Source organism: Carcharodon carcharias, chromosome 9, assembly GCF_017639515.1.
Source record: "Carcharodon carcharias isolate sCarCar2 chromosome 9, sCarCar2.pri, whole genome shotgun sequence".
Taxonomy (NCBI): Eukaryota; Metazoa; Chordata; class Chondrichthyes; order Lamniformes; family Lamnidae; genus Carcharodon; species Carcharodon carcharias.
This window is the reverse complement of record NC_054475.1, coordinates 6,563,245-6,575,651: the sequence shown is the minus strand read 5'-3', so window position 1 is coordinate 6,575,651 and position 12,407 is coordinate 6,563,245. Positions and strand designations below refer to the sequence as shown.

Genomic DNA, 12,407 nt, shown 5'->3' with positions numbered 1-12,407 from the left:
GATCATTTATCTATACATTTTATGCCCTTTTAGTCTTATTTCACCCCACCCCTACTAGACCTATCTGTACCTTGCGTGTCCTGCTATCCGTTCTTAATTAGCAAATTCTTTTAGATAATATCACCACCTTCAACACCTCTTTGTTCTTTTGTCTGTGACATCTTTTGGTTATCTCCTCCTATCACTGCTTGCTTGTCTCAACAACCACCTCCCCACTTCTCTCACCACCCGCACCCCCACCCCCACCCCTTGAACCAGCTTATATTTCACCCCTCTCCTCTTTTTAATTAGTTCTGTTAAAGTGTCATGAGGACTCGAAACATCAACTGTGCTCTTCTCCGCTGATGCTGCCAGACCTGCTGAGTTTTTCCAGGTATTTTTTATTTTTTGTTTTGGATTTCCAGCATCCGCAGTTTTTTGTTTTTATTTTTGTTTTCAACTCCCCAACCTGGCTGCCTCCATTGTGGAGATAGACACGTCCTACTCCTCTGCAATTTTCATGGACTCGGGGCAGGTTTTGAATGAGTCGTAGTCCAAAGACCCTCAGATGAGCTGTAAACATTGGTCTGCATGAGGGACCTTTTAACAGCTAAGTTCAAAAGGTCCATCTCATGCCCCCTATGTCAAGTCACATCCCCATCCATCCCGTTTGGACGTTAATGCCCCCTATGTCCTTTTACCCACGCCTTATACACACTCATGCTCCTGACTTCAAGCTGTACACTTCCACCCACCTCCAAGACCCCTCATGACAAATTTTCCCCTTACACCCACACCCTTTGTGGGCTGTGAGGGGTGAGGGGTGAAGGGCCTTTGTGTTTTGAGTTTAGCTGTTACAAAGTCCAAGGGCATTAAGGAGGGGCCTTTTAAACAGCCCGTCTCCGCAGCCGGCAGCCCCTGTGGCTGCCTCTGCATTTCTTCCTGGTGTGCTGGCCAGACTGCAGCCCAGGCACAGCTCCCAGCAATGGGAATCCCACCTTTGTGGGCACTTTCTTCCAAGGCCGAGCGGGGAATTTTCCGAATTCCCCCTACCCGCTTTGAGGCTGAATATCCAGACCAATGTCTCAACAATTAATAAAGAGGCTTCTTTTACCATCAAAACAACTTTTCAATTTCCGTTTAGTTCACTTGTAAAGTTCAACTCTGACATGTTGGACAGGCCATGAATTGGGTTTGGGTAACATGAGTCGGATTTCCCGACCTCTGCCCTTTACCTTTAAGACTCTGCATTGCTGTGGAGCCTCAGGATATCGGAGCTGTCATGTTTCCTCCCAGATAAAACATTGATCAGACATTTCAGTCGAGAGTAATAAAGAAAATCAGTAAGAAATGTACCGTAAGATATTTGTAGCCACACAGCAAACATTGAATCGAGGAGGCCAGGATTTTCAATACCACAGCTGTACCATCCTGTATCTCTTGAGCGAAGATTCTTCATAGTAACATTAAATAAAACCTGTTGCCTTGTTATCTGTAATCGATATTCTTCCATTTCACCGATTTTTCGATACTAAAACATTACACTCGCGACTCCAGCCGTGACACCAATATTTTATATGTGACTTGTACCTCCGTGCATCATAGTGACATTCTATTATGATCGCTCTTCCCACAACTCCTGTTACTCTCTCGTTTGCCCACAATGCACCTGAAACTGAGGAGACAACATTTCAGAAATTGAACTGGAAATAACTGCTTAATTCAAACAGATGCATTTTAATGATTTAAATTCCATCAAGTTTGTGATGAGAGTAAACATTCATATGGACACTTATCAGAGCCTCACTGTGTTCCAAAGCATGTCACAGACAATGATATACTCATGAGATATTTGTGGCATTTTCTTGACTTATTGGCAGGGATTGGTAGAGTGTGGGGAACCTGGAAATTGGGGTTCTGCCGCATACTGTAGGGATTAACCCCAGACGGCATATGACATCATCAAGAGGTTCCAGAAAACAGCCTGATTGACAGGCCTGATTTGCAGTCGGTTGGGGAGCAGTGTGGAGGGGTCATAGGAGCCGACAGTTCCCTGCTCTAATCTGAGGTGGGCAGGGTGCGGGGGATGGTTGGGTCCTTGCAGGAGGGGGTGTTCAGATCTTGAATGAGTTAGGGACGTCCAAAGGTAGGATTTGAAGGCCTTGAAGGTTTAAGAGGTTGTGTGATAGGTGGGCTTGTAGGACGGTTTGATTCCTGAGGTAGGGATTTGGATGCCTTGACTTGAATATCCATGAGACCAATGGCCTTGCTGGGAGAGAAACCCATGCTGTGGGGAAAGAGTTTGCACTAAAATAACCAAAGAGAGATTGAAAATAATTAAATGGCTAGAGAGAAGTAAAGAAAAGGAAAAAGATACAGGAAAAGTTACAGTTGAAAAGAGAATGGGAAAGAGATCAGATCAGAAAGAGGAAGGATTGAAAAGAAGAAGATTGCCAAACAGACAGAAACATGATTCAGTTTCCTGTCCATATGTACATCAAGTATTCTGCATAAAATTGATAAGCTCGAGGCACAAAATATTTTGGGGAAGTTAAAGTTGTGGCTTCGAGCAGATGGGGCTGGGAGTTTAACATTGTGTGTTATAAAATAGATTCATTGAAAATGATGGAGAGGTGGCAATACTGAGTGATGAGCAAAATCTAGTTTCTTAAAGTTAAAGAATGAAAAAGAAAAGGCTATTTATGAGAAGAGTGATGTAGACCAACCATCTACCAGTGAGGAACAGTGTCACTGAGAGAGCCTCATAAAACAATATTTCATCAACTGTACTTTAAAAAACAGAAATATTTGCAAACTTGGGACATGTTTTATTTGTGGGTTTATTACCGTTGCAGTCTTCAGTCTATACTGGACATCAGATTATATTGAAAATTACCAATTAAAACAGGTTTTCATTTTCAAAATGTTGCCTGCATAGCTTTCTGAAAATTAAATTCTCCTTTACTTATCATTCATAATTAATAATGCAGTTCGGTTTATTTGTTAGCTATTCCCATGGTGTGATAGTAAATTCACAAGCTAATAATATACTTCACAATTATTATTCATTTGGTTTTGCTGACTATTTTGTGCCTTTAGACTTAGGAGACTTCCCACATCTAGAGACGGATGCGGCAGAAAAAGCACATGTTTACTTTTGCATTCCAAAGCTTGTCTTCCCTGGAACAGGTCACTAACCTCCGGAGACAACAGAATGAGCGGCACCACTCCACATCAAGCATGTCGGACTGGGATCTCTCACCCTCTTCCCACCAGCCTTAGGTCTGTTGGAAGATTTTCAGGTTGATAATCAACCTGTTGGGCTTGGTTAGAAGGCGCCTTCCATTCTCAACAAGAACAGAAGTGGGACTCAAAGACAGAGCTTCTGGCTCAGATACAGAGACACTATCCACTGTGCCCAAGACCTCTTTTGTGCCTTTGCATGTCTCCAAATGTTTAAACATCTGCTGTATAACCAGCGCACGAGATTTAAACCAACTCAGATTATTGGAATGTCCAGCTCTGGCTGTCACTCACCGGGCAGAGAACAAATGAGGAGAATCAAAATCCACATTGTTTTGTTCACAAAGATCAGGGCAGAACTTGTTTCCAGACACTCAGCTCTTGTTTCACACATTGAAATAAGTGTCTAATATAAATGATGCAAGGAATTTAAATGAGGAAGAAGATAGCAGGAAGCCAGGTCATGAAGCCATATTAAGGCAGCTGATGAAAACTGACCCTAAGAACGTGAACTTCTGCCAGTTATATTTAACAAAAGAACAAATCTAATTTTCATTGAGGATATAAAATCCTGAAAACAAGAATGTTAAAAAGTTAGAACATATGGAAAATGGTGAGCCGAGCTAGTATTGATACTGAATTGTGAGGTGAGTTAGAACAAGAACCGCCTCCCAATTTCCACAAACCCCACAGGAACAGAAGTATTTTTTTCATTTCTGAAATTTAGTTGTCCAATTGAGTACAGAGATTTCTTAACGTATTGGTTTTATTTGCTAATCTTTGTAGATCACCCATAAGCATCTGATTGATTTAAAAAGAATGGAGAGACCCCACAAAATGATGTTCCAATTGTAGCTATTGTTGAACCTGTGGTTCCTGTTAAAATTGTATAGCCAAGGATATTCATGTCCGATGTCTCTGTCGGAGTGGACGACACTGATCTGCCTGTGCCTAATGAGATACCTGATCTTATTGCAGAGACTGTGGTTCCTGTCAAAGAAACAGAGGTCGTAAAGCTATGACATTCCACATGGATCAGGAAACCACTTGAAAGACTGAACTTATAATTTCCTGACCTGTGTAAATATTTTAATGTCATGAGATAAACATCCATGTGAATATAAATTGTACAGAAATGTAAAAGGGTGAGGAATGTAATAATTATAGTTTTGATCAATGTAGGACTGTAACATTAAGAATAATCCTTCGTTGTAAGAGAACATGATCTGTGTTAACCAACCAGTTTGCAGCATGGGAAACCTCCAAGGGGAGTTCTCCTTTAGTTATAGAGTTAGATACACACATGTAGCTGCTGCTGCTGTCTTGTAAATAAAGTTCAATGTTTCCACCAAGAAAAGCTGCCTGGAAAATCAACTCTATAACAATGGGCTAGAACTTCCTGAAAATATAATGGGGTATGAACAACAAACACCTCTTTTAATGTGAAAATCGATCAGCAACTTTTGGCGATGAAGAGAAAAGCCAATGAATCGTGAAATGCCATAAGTTACTGCTGCTTTGTGCCGCTCCTCCTCTGCCTTAAAAATAGTCGAAGACTCCCCTTCACCACCTTTTCGGGAAAAGATTTCCAAAGATTCACGATCCTCTGAGTTCAAAAAAATCACCTAATCTCTGTTCTAATTGGGTGACCCCTCATTTTCCCACAAGAGGAAACATCGTCTCCGCTCCCATACTGTCAAGTCCCCTCAGGAACTTATATGTTTCAATCAATTCACCTCTTACGCTTCCAAACTCCAGCAGATAGAAGCCTAGTCTGTCCAACCTTTCCTCATTAGACAATCCACCCATTCCTGGTATTAGCCTGGTAAACCTTCTCTGAACTGCTTCCAATGCATTTACATCCATTTTTAAATAATGTGACCAATACTGTACAGAGTCCTCCAAATGTGGTCTCACTAGTGCCCTATGCAGATGAAGAATAACTTCCCTACTTTTGTATTCAATCTCCCTCACAATAAATGAAATCATTCTATCAGCTTTCCTAATTACTTGCGGTATCTCCATACTAACCTTTTCTGATTCATGCACTAGGACAGCCAGATCCCTCTGCACCTCAGAGCTCTGCAATCTCTCACCATTAAGATAACATGCTTCTCTTTTATTCTTCCTGCCAAAATGGACAATTTTACATTTTCCCACATTATACTCCATTTTCCAGATCTTTGCCCATTGTCTAAACCTATCTATATCTTTTTGTAGACTCCTTATGTCCTCTTCACAACTTACTTTCTACCTATCTTTGTGTCATCAGCAAATTCAGAAACCATCCATTCAATCCCTTCATCCAAGTCATTGATATAAAGTGTAAACTGTTGAGGTCCTAGCACTGATCCCTGTGCCACAACACTTTTATATCTTGCCAAACTATAAAAGATCCTTTTATGCCTACTCTCTGCTTCTTGTTAGCCAGCCAATTTTCTATCCATGCCAATATGTTACCAACTACACCATGAGCTTTTATTTTCCACAATAACTTTTGAAGTGCCACTTTATGAAACACCTTCTAGAAACCTAAGTACAGTACATCCACCGGTTCCCCTTTATACACAGCACATGTTACTTCCTCAAAGGACTCCAAAAAACTGGTTAAACAGATTTCCCTTTCACAATTCCATGTTGATTCTGCCTGATGACCATGACCTTATCCAAGTGCCCTGCTATAGCTTCTTTAATAATAGCCTCTAACATTTTCAATATGACTGGTGCAAAATGCTTGTTCAATTCATCTGCCATCTCCTTGTTTTCCATTATCAATTCTCCAGGCTCACCTCCTATAGGACCAGCACACACTTTGTTCACTCTTTTCTTTCTTAAATGTTTATAAAAACTCTTCCTATCTGTTGTTATATTCCTGGCTACCTTTCTCTCATAAAATAAATTTTCCCTTCTTATTAGTCTTTTAGTCATTCTTTTCTGTTCCTTTTATTCTGTCCAATCTTCTGACCTGCCACCTGTCTTTGCAGAATTATAAGCTTTTCCTTTGAGTTTGATACTATGTTTAACCTTTCAAGTTAACCACGGATGGTGTGTCCGTCACTTGGACCATTTCTTACACATTGGAATGTGCATTCTGAAATATCCCCTTAAATATGAGTCACTGCATCTCGATTGACCAGTCCCTTAACCTATTTTGCCAATTCACTTTAGCCATCCCAGCTTTCATGTCCTTATAATTGCCCTTATTTAAGTTTAAAATCTTACAGCGGGATTTTCCACACCCGCTCGCCGGCCCTTCCGGTCCCATCGCAAGTCAGTGGGGCTTCTGGCTGGGGAGCTGCCTCCCCCACAGCGAGTCCCACCAGCAACAGGGCCCAAAAATCCCGGCCTTAGACTCAGACCCACTCCTCTCTCCCTCAAACTGAATGTAAAATGCATCCTATTATGGTCACTGTTTCCTAGGGGGATCTGCACGGTGAGATCGTTAATTCCTCCTATCTCATTGCACAATAGCAGGTCTAGTATAGCCTGCTGTCTGGTTGAATCCAGAACATCCCGATCTCAGAAACTACCTTGAAAACATTCAATGTACTCCTCAGCTAGGCTATCTTTACCCATCTGACTTTTCCATTCTATATGTAAATTAAAATCTCCCATGATTATCACCATGACTTTCTGACAAGGTCCAATTATTTCTTTCTCTCTTTTACTAATACCATCATTCACTAACAGAGCCACCGCTACACCTTTTCCTCGCTTCCTGTCCTTCCTAAGTACCCTGTACCCTTCAATATTCACATCCCAATCCATGTCCTCCTACAGCCATGTCTCCGTAATGGCTATCAAATTGTAATTATTGATTTCTATGTGCGCTCTCAGTTCATCTGTTTTGTTTTGAATACTACGTGCATTCAGATACAGAGCTTTTAGTTTTATCCTTTTATGCTTTTTATAACCTTTAGTTTCATCTGTTGATTTACTGTTAGATTTGTTCTCTCTATCCCCCCTTGTCAGTGTCTGTATTTCATTTTTCCTAATAACACCTTCATCTTTTGACTTGTCTCTGCTCATTGAATGACAACATTATCCCGAATATGATCTGTTGTCCAGTATTTAGTTTAAAACCCTCTCTACTTCCCTAGTTATGTGGCTTGCAAGAACACTGGTCCCAGCACGGTTCAGGTGTAGACCATCCCAATGGTGCAGATCCCACTTTCCCCAGTACTGGCTCTTGTGCCCCACAAACCAGAACCCACTTCTTCCACACCAGCCTTTGAGGCACATTCACCTCCTGAGTCTGATTTGTCCTGTGCCAATTTGCTCTTGGCTCAGGTAATAATCCATCGGTTATGACCTTTGAGCATGTGCTTCTTAATCTGGTGCCTCGTTCCTCATACTGATTGTGCAGAACCTCCTTCTCTGTGCTGCCTATGTTGTTGGTGCTTACATGGACCACGATGACTGGGTGCTCCCCCTGCCAATGCAAGTTCCTCCCCAGCCCTGAGCCGACGTCCCACACCCTGGCACCGGGCAGGCAACATGATCGTGTGGACTCACGCTGTTTGCTGCAGAGAACGGTGTCAATCCCTCTGACTATACTATGCCTCACTACCACTACATTCCTGTTTGCTCCCCCCACTTGGATGACTTCTTGTGACATGGTGTCATGGTCAGTTAGCTCATCCCCCCTGCTCACCCGCTGCTCTTGTCCAAACAAGCTGAGAAATCTTCAGAACTGTAGAACAATTGTAAAGGCTGAGGCTCCTGAGAGACATAGTTCTGGGCTGCCCTGTCACATTGAGAGGCTGGGACAGTCCTCTTACTGCAACTGGAAAGGAAAAAGCAGCTTTTTATTGTTATATCAGAGGCTGGGGAGACATTTGCACAACCCCAATAAATCTGATTCTGATCAGAGCGATGCTGCATTAGAAAGTGTTAAAAGGGATGTGACAGGTAACTTTCAATTGCAGCTATATAAACATATATATACCCTGGCTGAAGGCTACAAGAGTTTCTTCTTGGAGACAGTCATTAATCCTGGAGATATCCTCCACCTTTTCCTGGTCGGCTGCCTTCTCTACTTCCCACCTCCCGATCTTACCAAGCAGCTCATCCTGGCACTGGGCAGGTTCCATCACCTGTCCTCGGGAATGGGAGCTGGGTGGCACAGGACTGGTGTTGGACTCCACTGAAGCGCCCTAATCGGGCAGAAGCAGTGTGGTCCGGTGCGCTGACTCAGAGACACACACATGGCACATGGAAGATATCAACTCACAGTCGCCATTGCCCTGAGCTTCACAAACCACAAGGCAGGTTTTGTTGCTGCTCTTGGTCTCGTACCGTCTCCTCGCTGCCTCTGCCCCACCTCCACCTCCCTCTCCACAGCCTCCCTCACTGTGGCCTCAGCCTTTGCTGCTGCCGCCTTCGCTGCTTCTCCCTCTGTCACTGTCACAGCCGCTGCCTCCCCCTCCTCAGCTTCAGTCACTGTCTCTGCTGCTGTCGCTGCTGATGTCTCCTCCTCCACCCCCACATTCAATACCTCCATCGCCTCGGCAACCACCTCCACCTCAGCCTCCTCAGTCACTGCCTCCACCTCAACCTCCTCAGTCACTGCCTCCACCTCAACCTCCTCAGTCACCACCTCCACCTCAGCCTCCTCAGTCACCACCTCCACCTCAACCTCCTCAACCACCACATCCACCTCAAGCTCCTCAGTCACTGCCTCCACCTCAACCTCCTCAGTCACCACTTCCACCTCAACCTCCTCAACCACCACCTCCACCTCAACCTCCTCAGTCACTGCCTCCACCTCAACCTCCTCAGTCACTGCCTCCACCTCAACCTCCTCAGTCACCACCTCCACCTCACCCTCCTCAGTCAACACCTCCACCTCAACCTCCTCAGTCACTGCCTCCACCTCAACCTCCTCAGCAACCACCTCCACCTCAACCTCCTCAGTCACTGCCTCCGCCTCAACCTCCTCAGTCACTGCCTCCACCTCACCCTCCTCAGTCACTGCCTCCACCTCAACCTCCTCAGTCACTGCCTCCACCTCAGCCTACTCAGTCACTGCCTCCACCTCAACCTCCTCAGTCACTGCCTCCACCTCAACCTCCTCAACCACCACCTCCACCTCAACCTCCTCAGTCACTGCCTCCACCTCAACCTCCTCAGTCACTGCCTCCACCTCAACCTCCTCATTCACTGCCTCCACCTCAACCTCTTCAGTCACTGCCTCCACCTCATCCTTCTCCACTGTTGTTGCCGACTTCACTGCAACCTTCAGTTCCACTGCTATCGCCACCTCCTCCTCTGCCATGTACCGTATCTGCCACCTCCACCTCCGCCACTGCCGTCTCCTCCACAGTTGCCTCCTTCCCTGAGGCTGATGCTGATTCTGCCAGAGTGACCAACTCTGGGGACAACGTAAGGGATGCTTCATCGGAGGAGTGGGGTGGGAGTGCTGTCCAGACCAGCAAAGTGGTCTGTGGTTCACACCCCACCTCACTTCCAATTCTCCCCCAACACCCCCTTCCCCTGGTGGGAGTCAGGACCACCCAATCCTCATACCCACCTGGATCCATCTCCTCCCCCTTCGGCCTCCCAGAAATGTGCTTGGAAGGGTCTGTGTGTCTAACCCGACCCCCAGCCTCACGGGCTGCAAGGCCTGACCCGATTCCCGAGTTGGGCCTATCCATCCTGACTCTTTCTCACTCTCACTCTCTCTGTCTCTCCCTCATCACTTTCCCAAACTCTCTCTCCCCTTTCCCATTGTCTCTGTCTGTCTCCTCTGCCTTTCTGACTGTCTCTGTCTCCCTTTCTCCCACTTTCCCACCTTTCTATCGAAGCCTTCTCAGGCCCTCCTCAGACTGCACCACCCACTGAATGAGAGTTTATGCCCCAGTTCTTGCATTGTCCCTCTCTGACTCCTAGTCCAATTGGTAACAGGTGCTGTGGTTCCAGCTGAATTTAGCTGAAGCAACTGGAATCCCTAATGGATTTCTGATGAGTCCAGTGGAATCCAGTAGAGACCACTTGGCTGATCCTGTCTGCACCGGCTCTCCAAATGAGCAATATGACTTTGTGCCATTCTCCTGCTTTTTCCCTGTATCCTTGCACATTGTTTCTTTTCAAATAATAATCTAATGCCGCGTTGAATTACTCAATTAAACTTGCATCCACCACACTTCTAGGCAGCGCATTCCAAACTCGAGCTACTCGCTGTGTGGAAAAGTTCATTTCTCACGTCACAGTTGCTTCTGTTGCAAATCTCTTTAAATCTGTGCTCTCTTGTTCTCGACCCTTTTACGAGCGGGAACAGTTTCTCCCTCTCTACTCTATCCAGCCCCCGCATGATTCTGAACTCCTCGATTAAATCTCCTCTTAGCCTTCTCCTCCCCAAGGAGAACGGTCCCAATCTCTCCAATCTATCATCATAACTGAAGTTGCTTATTCTTGGAACCATTCCTCTAAACCTCTCCTGCACTTTCTGCTCCAACATGTTATTTCCTACTGGGAAGGGTGGAGCACAAGAACAATAACTTGCATTGATATAGAGCTTTTCTCATCGTAAAAGTCCAACAGTGTGTATGCGAGAGGGGTTACAATTAGTTCAATCTTACGCCACCTATCTCCTCTGCTCTCAGAGTCTGCCAGGGCCCCTCAGGCATCAATAGGGAGGAGGATCAGCAGGTACACACTCCGGGGCCATCCACTCAGGAGACTCGGAGAGTGACCAGCCAACCTGACTCCCCTCTTCCTGGGAACTCATCAGCTCCAGCCCCACAGGCCGATGAGGGGGCCACTACCACACAGCAGGACCCCGAAAGCAGGCCGGGGCCCACCAAGTCTCAGCCCTCCAGAGGACGCCCACCAATGTCATCACAGAAAGGGCGTCACATGCAGCAGGCTAGCTCCACCTCTGCTGTGGATGTCCAGGGAGCAGCAAGATGTAGTGGCAGGGTTAGGAAAGTTAGGGAAAAGTAGTTGCACAGCCTGGGTACGGGTGTTGGGCACATGTACATACTGTTCACTATTGTCAATAAACTCCTAAGAATGTCACCCTGCCTGTGGCTCCTAGTTCTGATGAGCAGTGTTCTTGTCACTCAGATGTGAAACCTTCCTGTGCAAGATAAAGGGCAGGTGTATGAGTCCAGGGCCTTTTCCCTGTGCTCTGTGCAACCTTCAGATAACAGCGATGGTCCAGCCTCACCCTCCCAGGACACATTACTGATGCCCGCACCTCGGCGGTGCTGGGCATTGCTGCCAGAATGGATTGGGCAGGCCCCACAGAGTTCTCTCATTCTCTCTGTGAGCTCTCAGCATCTTTAAGGTGGAGCTGACCCCCATCACACCAGCATCTGTGACCAGTGATGCTGCGCACCAGCTCCTGAAAGGGCTGAAGTGCTGAAGGCGGACACAGCACCAGATGTGTCTAAGGTTTCATGGCTGCATCTGAGATGGTCCTGAGCATGGAGCCACTGACAGCCATCACCTCTGAGGTGGCCAGTACGTGCCCCCTAGACACCTTGCCCTCAGCAGCTGCCTACGAGGCTGGCCAGCACTTACCCCCTGGACAACCCCCCTTTCAGCAGTCACATCCGGGGTCAGGCATCCCTGAAGCCTGAAAACAACAGGCAAGCTGTGGAGAATGCTGCTGCTCACTCACCCCATTTCCCCCAGAGTCAAGGCCACCAGGTACAAATTGCCTGTGTGCTGTTGTGAATCAGGTCGGCGTGCTTTCCCGCTAACGTGGACAGAGGATACGGCGAGGTTCCAAGAGCCTGGCAGGATGGCCTTTTAATTAAATGCTGAAGTATAACAATTAGCTCCCCGCTGACCGATAGCGGGAAGCACGACCTGCTGTAGGTGGGCTGAGCGGACGATCACAACCTGCCTTCATGCTGCCATTGTGAAGCAGCTCACACCATATTATCCACACATGCCACTTATTACACCTGCTGCCAGAGGGCTCGGAAAATCCTGCCCTCTGTGTGTGTGTGTCCTAATTGGATTAAAGCCAGCTTGTCTAGAGGCTTTGATGTATAGAAAAGGAGTAGGTTTGAAGTGTTAACGAGGTAAATATAAGGGCAATTTTCAATTTTTCTTTAAATAAACTCCCATACCTTGGATTCAGAGATGGTGTGAAATATTACACCTAACCAGGTGAAGCTCAGAAACTGTGTGTTTGTTTATTTTTCCCAACGATTACTAATAAAGTGGGTTGT

At 45.9% G+C, this 12,407-nt stretch overlaps 1 protein-coding gene across 1 annotated transcript in view; it reads left to right on the top strand.

Annotated features, from left to right (window-relative positions):
• LOC121282008 overlaps nucleotides 1–12,407 on the top strand; it is a 213,884-nt gene that overhangs the window by 132,941 nt on the left and 68,536 nt on the right. The window lies entirely within an intron of this gene.